The 14,564-nt window shown below is 44.2% G+C and overlaps 1 protein-coding gene across 1 annotated transcript in view; it reads left to right on the forward strand.

Annotated features, from left to right (window-relative positions):
* Positions 1–2,341: 2,341 nt before the first annotated feature.
* Positions 2,342–14,564, forward strand: part of CREB3 (cAMP responsive element binding protein 3) — a 43,921-nt gene continuing 31,698 nt past the window's right edge. Inside the window, exon 1 of the mRNA XM_075844416.1 lies at positions 2,342–2,545. The gene's annotated coding sequence lies outside the window, so the exon portion shown is untranslated. The remainder of the gene's footprint in view (positions 2,546–14,564) is intronic.

Consider the following 14,564-nt stretch of genomic DNA (forward strand, 5'->3'; position numbering starts at 1 on the left):
CATCTCTCTGGTGTATGTCTCTTCTCTCATCTCTCTGGTGTATGTCTCTTCTCTCATCTCTCTGGTGTATGTCTCTTCTCTCATCTCTCTGGTGTATGTCTCTTCTCTCTCATCTCTCTGGTGTATGTCTCTTCTCTCTCATCTCTCTGGTGTATGTCTCTTCTCTCTCATCTCTCTGGTGTATGTCTCTTCTCTCATCTCTCTGGTGTATGTCTCTTCTCTCTCATCTCTCTGGTGTATGTCTCTTCTCTCTCATCTCTCTGGTGTATGTCTCTTCTCTCTCATCTCTCTGGTGTATGTCTCTTCTCTCTCATCTCTCTGGTGTATGTCTCTTCTCTCTCATCTCTCTGGTGTATGTCTCTTCTCTCTCATCTCTCTGGTGTATGTCTCTTCTCTCTCATCTCTCTGGTGTATGTCTCTTCTCTCTCATCTCTCTGGTGTATGTCTCTTCTCTCTCATCTCTCTGGTGTATGTCTCTTCTCTCATCTCTCTGGTGTATGTCTCTTCTCTCATCTCTCTGGTGTATGTCTCTTCTCTCATCTCTCTGGTGTATGTCTCTTCTCTCATCTCTCTGGTGTATGTCTCTTCTCTCATCTCTCTGGTGTATGTCTCTTCTCTCTCATCTCTCTGGTGTATGTCTCTTCTCTCTCATCTCTCTGGTGTATGTCTCTTCTCTCTCATCTCTCTGGTGTATGTCTCTTCTCTCTCATCTCTCTGGTGTATGTCTCATCTCTCTGGTGTATGTCTCATCTCTCTGGTGTATGTCTCATCTCTCTGGTGTCTCTTCTCTCTCATCTCTCTGGTGTATGTCTCTTCTCTCATCTCTCTGGTGTATGTCTCTTCTCTCTCATCTCTCTGGTGTATGTCTCTTCTCTCACATCTCTCTGGTGTATGTCTCTTCTCTCTCATCTCTCTGGTGTATGTCTCTTCTCTCTCATCTCTCTGGTGTATGTCTCATCTCTCTGGTGTATGTCTCATCTCTCTGGTGTATGTCTCATCTCTCTGGTGTATGTCTCATCTCTCTGGTATATGTCTCTTCTCTCATCTCTCTGGTGTCTCATCTCTCTCATCTCTCTGGTGTATGTCTCTTCTCTCTCATCTCTCTGGTGTATGTCTCTTCTCTCTCATCTCTCTGGTGTATGTCTCTTCTCTCATCTCTCTGGTGTATGTCTCTTCTCTCTCATCTCTCTGGTGTATGTCTCTTCTCTCTCATCTCTCTGGTGTATGTCTCTTCTCTCAGGTATATGTCTCTTCTCTCATATCTCTGGTGTATGTCTCTTCTCTCTCATCTCTCTGGTGTATGTCTCATCTCTCTGGTATATGTCTCTCATCTCTCTGGTGTCTGTCTCTTCTCTCATCTCTCTGGTGTATGTCTCTTCTCTCATCTCTCTGGTGTATGTCTCTTCTCTCTCATCTCTCTGGTGTATGTCTCATCTCTCTGGTATATGTCTCTTCTCTCATCTCTCTGGTGTCTGTCTCTTCTCTCATCTCTCTGGTATATGTCTCTTCTCTCATCTCTCTGGTGTCTGTCTTCTCTCATCTCTCTGGTGTATGTCTCTTCTCTCTCATCTCTCTGGTGTCTGTCTTCTCTCTCATCTCTCTGGTGTATGTCTCTTCTCTCTCATCTCTCTGGTATATGTCTCTTCTCTCATCTCTCTGGTGTATGTCTCTTCTCTCATCTCTCTGGTGTCTGTCTCTTCTCTCATCTCTCTGGTGTATGTCTCTTCTCTCATCTCTCTGGTGTCTGTCTCTTCTCTCTCATCTCTCTGGTATATGTCTCTTCTCTCTCATCTCTCTGGTGTATGTCTCTTCTCTCTCATCTCTCTGGTGTATGTCTCTTCTCTCTCATCTCTCTGGTGTATGTCTCTTCTCTCTCATCTCTCTGGTGTATGTCTTCTCTCTCATCTCTCTGGTGTATGTCTCTTCTCTGGTGTCTCTGCCGTCTGTCTCTTTAGCGTCTCGTCTCTGTCCATTTTATCTGCAGTCGTCTGTCACGTGTCCCTTCCTCTCCCGCCTGATTTGATGGCAGCCTCATTGGGGGTGGAGTGTATTCTGAGTTTTGCTATGGCGTGTCCACCACTGATTGACGAGGGCTGCAGTATAAAGATCTACCAGCAGGGGGCAGACGCCACCATTGCCTGTCATAGAACAGCCATCCTACAGAAGGAAGACGCGTCCTGAAGCCTGAGGGCGGGACGCATGTTATGTCACATGACTTTAAGAAGGCATTGCCCACACATGACATGGCCGCCAGAGATCTGATGTCCCGCCCCCAAATGCCACAAACCAACGGGAGTCGCCTCCTTCAGCCAATCAGCAGATAGTGACGTGAGGCGCGGCTGCGGACGTGGCGCTGAAGCATAAGTAGACCTGTAAAGAGTCGGTGAAACTACATCTCCCTGCGTGCAGTGCGGCGCCGGGATGACCGTGACGTCATTAGTGTTGTGTTGGAACCCGGAAAAGACAAGTGCACGGAGAGTGATCGGAGGCAGAAGCTGCAGCTGTGACATTATACGATTATTACAGCGTAACAGCCTGCTGACAGGTGAGAACCGCTCATTATCATGTGACCCGCACCCCAACCTGCTCATTATCAGATCATGTATGTGTCATACACCAACAAGACCCTCATTACCATGTATAACCCCGCCTTCTCATTATCATGTGACCCGCACCCCAACCTGCTCATTATCAGATCATGTATGTGTCATACACCAACAAGACCCTCATTATCATGTATAACCCCGCCTTCTCATTATCATATCATGTATGTGTCATACACCAACAAGACCCTCATTACCATGTATAACCCCGCCCTACTCATTATCATATCATGTGTGTCATACACCAACAAGACCCTCATTACCATGTATAACCCCGCCCTACTCATTATCATATCATGTATGTGTCATACACCAGCAAGACCCTCATTACCATGTATAACCCCGCCCTGCTCATTATCATATCATGTATGTGTCATACACCAACAAGACCCTCATTATCATGTATAACCCCGCCTTCTCATTATCATATCATGTATGTGTCATACACCAACAAGACCCTCATTACCATGTATAACCCCGCCCTACTCATTATCATATCATGTGTGTCATACACCAACAAGACCCTCATTACCATGTATAACCCCGCCCTACTCATTATCATATCATGTATGTGTCATACACCAGCAAGACCCTCATTACCATGTATAACCCCGCCCTGCTCATTATCATATCATGTATGTGTCATACACCAACAAGACCCTCATTACCATGTATAACCCCGCCCTACTCATTATCATATCATGTATGTGTCATACACCAACAAGACCCTCATTACCATGTATAACCCCGCCCTGCTCATTATCATATCATGTATAACCCCGCCCTGCTCATTATCATGTATGTGTCATACACCAACAAGACCCTCATTATCATGTATAACCCCGCCTTCTCATTATCATATCATGTATGTGTCATACACCAACAAGACCCTCATTACCATGTATAACCCCGCCCTACTCATTATCATCATGTGTGTCATACACCAACAAGACCCTCATTACCATGTATAACCCCGCCCTACTCATTATCATATCATGTATGTGTCATACACCAGCAAGACCCTCATTACCATGTATAACCCCGCCCTGCTCATTATCATATCATGTATGTGTCATACACCAACAAGACCCTCATTACCATGTATAACCCCGCCCTGCTCATTATCATATCATGTATGTGTCATACACCAGGAAGACCCTCATTACCATGTATAACCCCGCCCTGCTCATCATATCATGTATGTGTCATACACCAGGAAGACCCTCATTATCATGTATAACCCCGCCCTGCTCATTATCATATCATGTATGTGTCATACACCAACAAGACCCTCATTACCATGTATAACCCCGCCCTACTCATTATCATATCATGTATGTGTCATACACCAGCAAGACCCTCATTACCATGTATAACCCCGCCCTGCTCATTATCATATCATGTATGTGTCATACACCAACAAGACCCTCATTACCATGTATAACCCCGCCCTACTCATTATCATATCATGTATGTGTCATACACCAGCAAGACCCTCATTACCATGTATAACCCTGCCCTGCTCATTATCATATCATGTATGTGTCATACACCAACAAGACCCTCATTACCATGTATAACCCCGCCCTGCTCATTATCATATCATGTATGTGTCATACACCAACAAGACCCTCATTACCATGTATAACCCCGCCCTGCTCATTATCATATCATGTATGTGTCATACACCAACAAGACCCTCATTACCATGTATAACCCCGCCCTGCTCATTATCATATCATGTATGTGTCATACACCAGCAAGACCCTCATAACCATGTATAACCCCACCCTGCTCATTATCATATCATGTATAACCCCGCCCTGCTCATTATCATGTATGTGTCATACACCAACAAGACCCTCATTACCATGTATAACCCCGCCCTGCTCATTATCATATCATGTATGTGTCATACACCAACAAGACCCTCATTACCATGTATAACCCCGCCCTGCTCATTATCATATCATGTATGTGTCATACACCAACAAGACCCTCATTATCATGTATAACCCCGCCCTGCTCATTATCATATCATGTATGTGTCATACACCAACAAGACCCTCATTACCATGTATAACCCCGCCCTGCTCATTATCATATCATGTATGTGTCATACGCCAACAAGACCCTCATTACCATGTATAACCCCGCCCTGCTCATTATCATATCATGTATGTGTCATACACCAGGAAGACACTCATTACCATGTATAACCCCGCCCTGCTCATTATCATATCATGTGTGTGTCATTCACCAGCAAGACCCTCATTATCATGTATAACCCCGCCCTGCTCATTATCATATCATGTATGTGTCATACACCAGCAAGACCCTCATTATCATGTGTAACCCTGCCCTGCTCATTATCATATCATGTATGTGTCATACACCAGGACCCTCATTATCATGTATAACCCTGCCCTGCTCATTATCATATCATGTATGTGTCATACACCAGCAAGACCCTCATTATCATGTGTAACCCTGCCCTGCTCATTATCATATCATGTATAACCCCGCCCTGCTCATTATCATATCATGTATGTGTCATACACCAACAAGACCCTCATTATCATGTATAACCCCGCCCTACTCATTATCATATCATGTGTGTCATACACCAACAAGACCCTCATTATCATATCATGTATAACCCCGCCCTGCTCATTATCATGTATGTGTCATACGCCAACAAGACCCTCATTACCATGTATAACCCCGCCCTGCTGATTATCATATCATGTATGTGTCGTACACCAACAAGACCCTCATTACCATGTATAACCCCGCCCTGCTCATTATCATATCATGTATGTCATACACCAACAAGACCCTCATTATCATGTATAACCCCGCCCTGCTCATTATCATGTATGTGTCATACGCCAACAAGACCCTCATTATCATGTATAACCCCGCCCTGCTCATTATCATATCATGTATGTGTCATACACCAGGAAGACCCTCATTACCATGAATAACCCCGCCCTGCTCATTATCATATCATGTATAACCCCGCCCTGCTCATTATCATGTATGTGTCATACGCCAACAAGACCCTCATTATCATGTATAACCCCACCCAGCTCATTATCATATCATGTATGTGTCATACACCAACAAGAACCTCATTACCATGTATAACCCCGCCCTGCTCATTATCATATCATGTATAACCCCGCCCTGCTCATTATCATGTATGTGTCATACGCCAACAAGACCCTCATTACCATGTATAACCCCGCTCTGCTCATTATCATATCATGTGTGTCATACACCAACAAGACCCTCATTATCATGTATAACCCCGCCCTGCTCATTATCATATCATGTATGTGTCATACACCAGCAAGACCCTCATTACCATGTATAACCCCGCCCTGCTCATTATCATATCATGTATGTGTCATACACCAACAAGACCCTCATTACCATGTATAACCCCGCCCTGCTCATTATCATATCATGTATAACCCCGCCCTGCTCATTATCATATCATGTATGTGTCATACACCAACAAGACCCTCATTATCATGTATAACCCCGCCCTGCTCATTATCCTGTATGTGTCATACACCAACAAGACCCTCATTACCATGTATAACCCCGCCCTGCTCATTATCATATCATGTATGTGTCATACACCAACAAGACCCACATTACCATGTATAACCACGCCCTGCTCATTATCATATCATGTATGTGTCATACACCAGGAAGACCCTCATTATCATGTATAACCCCGCCCTGCTCATTATCATATCATGTATGTCATACACCAACTAGACCCTCATTACCATGTATAACCCCGCCCTGCTCATTATCATATCATGTGTGTCATACACCAACAAGACCCTCATTACCATGTATAACCCCGCCCTGCTCATTATCATATCATGTGTGTCATACACCAACAAGACCCTCATTACCATGTATAACCCCGCCCTGCTCATTATCATATCATGTATGTGTCATACACCAACAAGACCCTCATTACCATGTATAACCCCGCCCTGCTCATTATCATATCATGTATGTGTCATACACCAGGAAGACCCTCATTATCATGTATAACCCCGCCCTGCTCATTATCATATCATGTATGTCATACACCAACTAGACCCTCATTACCATGTATAACCCCGCCCTGCTCATTATCATATCATGTGTGTCATACACCAACAAGACCCTCATTACCATGTATAACCCCGCCCTGCTCATTATCATATCATGTGTGTCATACACCAACAAGACCCTCATTACCATGTATAACCCTGCTCATTATCATATCATGTATGTGTCATACACCAACAAGACCCTCATTACCATGTATAACCCCGCCCTGCTCATTATCATATCATGTATGTGTCATACACCAGGAAGACCCTCATTACCATGTATAACCCCGCCCTGCTCATTATCATATCATGTATGTGTCATACACCAACAAGACCCTCATTACCATGTATAACCCCGCCCTGCTCATTATCATATCATGTATGTGTCATACACCAACAAGACCCTCATTACCATGAATAACCCCGCCCTGCTCATTATCATATCATGTATAACCCCGCCCTGCTCATTATCATGTATGTGTCATACGCCAACAAGACCCTCATTATCATGTATAACCCCACCCAGCTCATTATCATATCATGTATGTGTCATACACCAACAAAACCCTCATTATCATGTGTAACCCCGCCTTCTCATTATCATATCATGTATGTGTCATACACCAACAAGACCCTCATTACCATGTATAACCCCGCCCTGCTCATTATCATATCATGTGTGTCATACACCAACAAGACCCTCATTACCATGTATAACCCCGCCCTGCTCATTATCATATCATGTATGTGTCATACACCAACAAGTCCCTCATCATGTATAACCCCACCCAGCTCATTATCATATCATGTATGTGTCATACACCAACAAAACCCTCATTATCATGTGTAACCCCGCCCTGCTCATTATCATATCATGTATGTGTCATACACCAACAAGACCCTCATTATCATGTATAACCCCGCCCTGCTCATTATCATATCATGTATGTGTCATACACCAACAAGACCCTCATTACCATGAATAACCCCGCCCTGCTCATTATATCATGTATAACCCCGCCCTGCTCATTATCATGTATGTGTCATACGCCAACAAGACCCTCATTATCATGTATAACCCCACCCAGCTCATTATCATATCATGTATGTGTCATACACCAACAAGACCCTCATTACCATGTATAACCCCGCCTTCTCATTATCATATCATGTATGTGTCATACACCAACAAGACCCTCATTATCATGTATAACCCCGCCCTGCTCATTATCATATCATCTATGTGTCATACACCAACAAGACCCTCATTACCATGAATAACCCCGCCCTGCTCATTATCATATCATGTATAACCCCGCCCTGCTCATTATCATGTATGTGTCATACGCCAACAAGACCCTCATTATCATGTATAACCCCACCCAGCTCATTATCATATCATGTATGTGTCATACACCAACAAGAACCTCATTACCATGTATAACCCCGCCCTGCTCATTATCATATCATGTATAACCCCGCCCTGCTCATTATCATGTATGTGTCATACGCCAACAAGACCCTCATTACCATGTATAACCCCGCTCTGCTCATTATCATATCATGTGTGTCATACACCAACAAGACCCTCATTATCATGTATAACCCCGCCCTGCTCATTATCATATCATGTATGTGTCATACACCAGCAAGACCCTCATTACCATGTATAACCCCGCCCTGCTCATTATCATATCATGTATGTGTCATACACCAACAAGACCCTCATTACCATGTATAACCCCGCCCTGCTCATTATCATATCATGTATAACCCCGCCCTGCTCATTATCATGTATGTGTCATACACCAACAAGACCCTCATTATCATGTATAACCCCGCCCTGCTCATTATCCTGTATGTGTCATACACCAACAAGACCCTCATTACCATGTATAACCCCGCCCTGCTCATTATCATATCATGTATGTGTCATACACCAACAAGACCCACATTACCATGTATAACCACGCCCTGCTCATTATCATATCATGTATGTGTCATACACCAGGAAGACCCTCATTATCATGTATAACCCCGCCCTGCTCATTATCATATCATGTATGTCATACACCAACTAGACCCTCATTACCATGTATAACCCCGCCCTGCTCATTATCATATCATGTGTGTCATACACCAACAAGACCCTCATTACCATGTATAACCCCGCCCTGCTCATTATCATATCATGTGTGTCATACACCAACAAGACCCTCATTACCATGTATAACCCCGCCCTGCTCATTATCATATCATGTATGTGTCATACACCAACAAGACCCTCATTACCATGTATAACCCCGCCCTGCTCATCATATCATGCATGTGTCATACACCAGGAAGACCCTCATTACCATGTATAACCCCGCCCTGCTCATTATCATATCATGTATGTGTCATACACCAACAAGACCCTCATTACCATGTATAACCTCGCCCTGCTCATTATCATATCATGTATGTGTCATACACCAACAAGTCCCTCATCATGTATAACCCCGCCCAGCTCATTATCATATCATGTATGTGTCATACACCAACAAAACCCTCATTATCATGTGTAACCCCGCCCTGCTCATTATCATATCATGTATGTGTCATACACCAACAAGACCCTCATTATCATGTATAACCCCGCCCTGCTCATTATCATATCATGTATGTGTCATACACCAACAAGACCCTCATTACCATGAATAACCCCGCCCTGCTCATTATCATATCATGTATAACCCCGCCCTGCTCATTATCATGTATGTGTCATACGCCAACAAGACCCTCATTATCATGTATAACCTTGCCCTGCTCATTATCATATCATGTATGTGTCATACACCAACAAGACCCTCATTATCATGTATAACCCCGCCCTGCTCATTATCATATCATGTATGTGTCATACACCAGCAAGACCCTCATTACCATGTATAACCCCGCCCTGCTCATTATCATATCATGTATGTGTCATACACCAACAAGACCCTCATTACCATGTATAACCCCGCCCTGCTCATTATCATATCATGTGTGTCATACACCAACAAGACCCTCATTACCATGTATAACCCCGCCCTGCTCATTATCATATCATGTATGTGTCATACACCAACAAGACCCTCATTATCATGTATAACCCCACCCTGCTCATTATCATATCATGTATGTGTCATACACCAACAAGACCCTCATTACCATGTATAACCCCGCCCTGCTCATTATCATATCATGTGTGTCATACACCAACAAGACCCTCATTACCATGTATAACCCCGCCCTGCTCATTATCATATCATGTATGTGTCATACACCAACAAGACCCTCATTATCATGTATAACCCCACCCTGCTCATTATCATATCATGTATGTGTCATACACCAACAAGACCCTCATTACCATGTATAACCCTGCCCTGCTCATTATCATATCATGTATGTGTCATACACAAACAAGACCCTCATTACCATGTATAACCCCGCCCTGCTCATTATCATGTATGTGTCATACACCAACAAGACCCTCATTACCATGTATAACCCCGCCCTGCTCATTATCATATCATGTATGTGTCATACACCAGGAAGACCCTCATTATCATGTATAACCCCGCCCTGCTCATTATCATATCATGTATGTGTCATACACCAACAAGACCCTCATTACCATGTATAAACCCGCCCTGCTCATTATCATATCATGTGTGTCATACACCAACAAGACCCTCATTACCATGTATAACCCCGCCCTGCTCATTATCATATCATGTATGTGTCATACACCAGGAAGACCCTCATTACCATGTATAACCCCGCCCTGCTCATTATCATATCATGTATGTGTCATACACCAACAAGACCCTCATTACCATGTATAACCCCGCCCTGCTCATTATCATATCTCGTCTTTGACGCTCGTAATCTTGAGCTGCTCTTCATTGAATGCAATGATGAACGGCTCAAATTACGTTGCAAAGAAGTGTCCCGCATATAATGTATAGAAGTGTCCCGCGTGTAATGGATAGAAGCGTCCCGCGTGTAATGGATAGAAGCGTCCCGCGTGTAATGGATAGAAGCGTCCCGCGTGTAATGGATAGAAGCGTCCCGCGTGTAATGGATAGAAGCGTCCCGCGTGTAATGGATGGAAGCGTCCCGCGTGTAATGGATGGAAGCGTCCCGCGTGTAATGGATGGAAGCGTCCCGCGTGTAATGGATGGAAGCGTCCCGCGTGTAATGGATGGAAGCGTCCCGCGTGTAACGGATGGAAGCGTCCCGCGTGTAACGGATGGAAGCGTCCCGCGTGTAACGGATGGAAGCGTCCCGCGTGTAACGGATGGAAGCGTCCCGCGTGTAACGGATGGAAGCGTCCCGCGTGTAACGGATGGAAGCGTCCCGCGTGTAACGGATGGAAGCGTCCCGCGTGTAACGGATGGAAGCGTCCCGCGTGTAACGGATGGAAGCGTCCCGCGTGTAACGGATGGAAGCGTCCCGCGTGTAACGGATGGAAGCGTCCCGCGTGTAACGGATGGAAGCGTCCCGCGTGTAACGGATGGAAGCGTCCCGCGTGTAACGGATGGAAGCGTCCCGCGTGTAACGGATGGAAGCGTCCCGCGTGTAACGGATGGAAGCGTCCCGCACTTCTTTGCCGAGGCAGTAATTTTAGGCGTCATCGTTTGACCGCTGTCAAACGCTGACGCGTAATTGACAGGTTGTCTGCACAGTACGTCGGCAAACCCATTCAAATGAATGGGCAGATGTTTGCCGACGTACTGTAGCCCTATTTTCAGGCGTAAATCGAGGCATAATATGCCTCGTTTACGCCTGAAAATAGGTCATGTGAACCGAGCCTAAGAATAACATTTCTTACTCACCGGTTTTGTGTGCAGTTCTCCGTTATCTTATCCGTCATCCACCTTCGATTGTCGCCTCCGATCTGTGTTGAGAATCCCGGACGAGCCCCCAAGTAATGTCGCTGCAGAATTTACATTGTCCGTTAACGTTGGACATTATCTGAATTTGTCTGAGTTCCAAATTAATGAATGTCTCTCAATGGTGGATCTGAGAGAGGCCGGCCGGAGAGACCATGACACGCAGCTTCAGTGTTCAAACAGTCTCTGCCCACAGGGGGCGATCCATCTTTATTTATAAGACAATGAGAGTAGGTGGTAACTTCATACTTGCAAAGCATGAGCATTCTAAATATGGTAATGTCCAGTCTTCCCATCCCCTCTTTAGTATGTATCTTTAGCCATAAGAAATACAATGTCATCACGTTTTCTCACGTTGCCTTTGTAACAGCTGAAATGCAAAGTCATAAACCAGGAGGCTTAGAATAGAATAGCGCCCCCTGTAGGCTGTTGTTAGCAGATCTTTGAGCTTTATTGACAACTGTCCATGTGAATCAATTTAGGTTCTCACATATAAAGATATGAAAATATTTTTGACATGACCCACATCCCGCCCTGCTCATTATCATATATCACCCCACCATGCTCATTTTCATATTATGTGACCCGTGTCATACCCAACAAGACCCTCATTACCATATAAAACCCACCCTGCTCATTACCATATAACAAGACCCTCATTACCATATAAAACCCACCCTGCTCATTACCATATAACACCCTCATTAACACTGCTCATTATCATATCATGTATGTGTCATACACCAACAAGACCCTCATTATCATGTATAACCCCGCCCTGCTCATTATCATATCATGTATGTGTCATACACCAACAAGACCCTCATTACCATGTATAACCCCGCCCTGCTCATTATCATATCATGTATGTGTCATACGCCAACAAGACCCTCATTACCATGTATAACCCCGCCCTGCTCATTATCATATCATGTATGTGTCATACACCAGGAAGACACTCATTACCATGTATAACCCCGCCCTGCTCATTATCATATCATGTATGTGTCATACACCAGGACCCTCATTATCATGTATAACCCCGCCCTGCTCATTATCATATCATGTATGTGTCATACACCAGCAAGACCCTCATTATCATGTGTAACCCTGCCCTGCTCATTATCATATCATGTATAACCCCGCCCTGCTCATTATCATATCATGTATGTGTCATACACCAACAAGACCCTCATTATCATGTATAACCCCGCCCTACTCATTATCATATCATGTGTGTCATACACCAACAAGACCCTCATTATCATATCATGTATAACCCCGACCTGCTCATTATCATGTATGTGTCATACGCCAACAAGACCCTCATTATCATGTATAACCCCGCCCTGCTCATTATCATATCATGTATGTGTCGTACACCAACAAGACCCTCATTACCATGTATAACCCCGCCCTGCTCATTATCATATCATGTATGTGTCATACACCAACAAGACCCTCATTATCATGTATAACCCCGCCCTGCTCATTATCATGTATGTGTCATACGCCAACAAGACCCTCATTATCATGTATAACCCCGCCCTGCTCATTATCATATCATGTATGTGTCATACACCAACAAGACCCTCATTATCATGTATAACCCCGCCCTGCTCATTATCATATGTATAACCCCGCCCTACTCATTATCATATCATGTATGTGTCATACACCAACAAGACCCTCATTATCATGTATAACCCCGCCCTGCTCATTATCATGTATGTGTCATACACCAACAAGACCCTCATTATCATGTATAACCCCGCCCTGCTCATTATCATATCATGTATGTGTCATACACCAACAAGACCCTCATTATCATGTATAACCCCGCCCTGCTCATTATCATATCATGTATGTGTCATACACCAGGAAGACCCTCATTACCATGTATAACCCCGCCCTGCTCATTATCGTATCATGTATGTGTCATACACCAACAAGACCCTCATTACCATGTATAACCCCGCCCTGCTCATTATCATATCATGTATGTGTCATACACCAACAAGACCCTCATTACCATGTATAACCCCGCCCTGCTCATTATCATATCATGTATAACCCCGCCCTGCTCATTATCGTATCATGTATGTGTCATACACCAACAAGACCCTCATTACCATGTATAACCCCGCCCTACTCATTATCATATCATGTGTGTCATACACCAACAAGACCCTCATTACCATGTATAACCCCGCCCTACTCATTATCATATCATGTATGTGTCATACACCAGCAAGACCCTCATTACCATGTATAACCCCGCCCTGCTCATTATCATATCATGTATGTGTCATACACCAACAAGACCCTCATTATCATGTATAACCCCGCCTTCTCATTATCATATCATGTATGTGTCATACACCAACAAGACCCTCATTACCATGTATAACCCCGCCCTACTCATTATCATATCATGTGTGTCATACACCAACAAGACCCTCATTACCATGTATAACCCCGCCCTACTCATTATCATATCATGTATGTGTCATACACCAGCAAGACCCTCATTACCATGTATAACCCCGCCCTGCTCATTATCATATCATGTATGTGTCATACACCAACAAGACCCTCATTACCATGTATAACCCCGCCCTACTCATTATCATATCATGTATGTGTCATACACCAACAAGACCCTCATTACCATGTATAACCCCGCCCTGCTCATTATCATATCATGTATAACCCCGCCCTGCTCATTATCATGTATGTGTCATACACCAACAAGACCCTCATTATCATGTATAACCCCGCCTTCTCATTATCATATCATGTATGTGTCATACACCAACAAGACCCTCATTACCATGTATAACCCCGCCCTACTCATTATCATCATGTGTGTCATACACCAACAAGACCCTCATTACCATGTATAACCCCGC

This window comes from Rhinoderma darwinii, chromosome 1, assembly GCF_050947455.1.
Source record: "Rhinoderma darwinii isolate aRhiDar2 chromosome 1, aRhiDar2.hap1, whole genome shotgun sequence".
Lineage (NCBI taxonomy): Eukaryota > Metazoa > Chordata > Amphibia > Anura > Rhinodermatidae > Rhinoderma > Rhinoderma darwinii.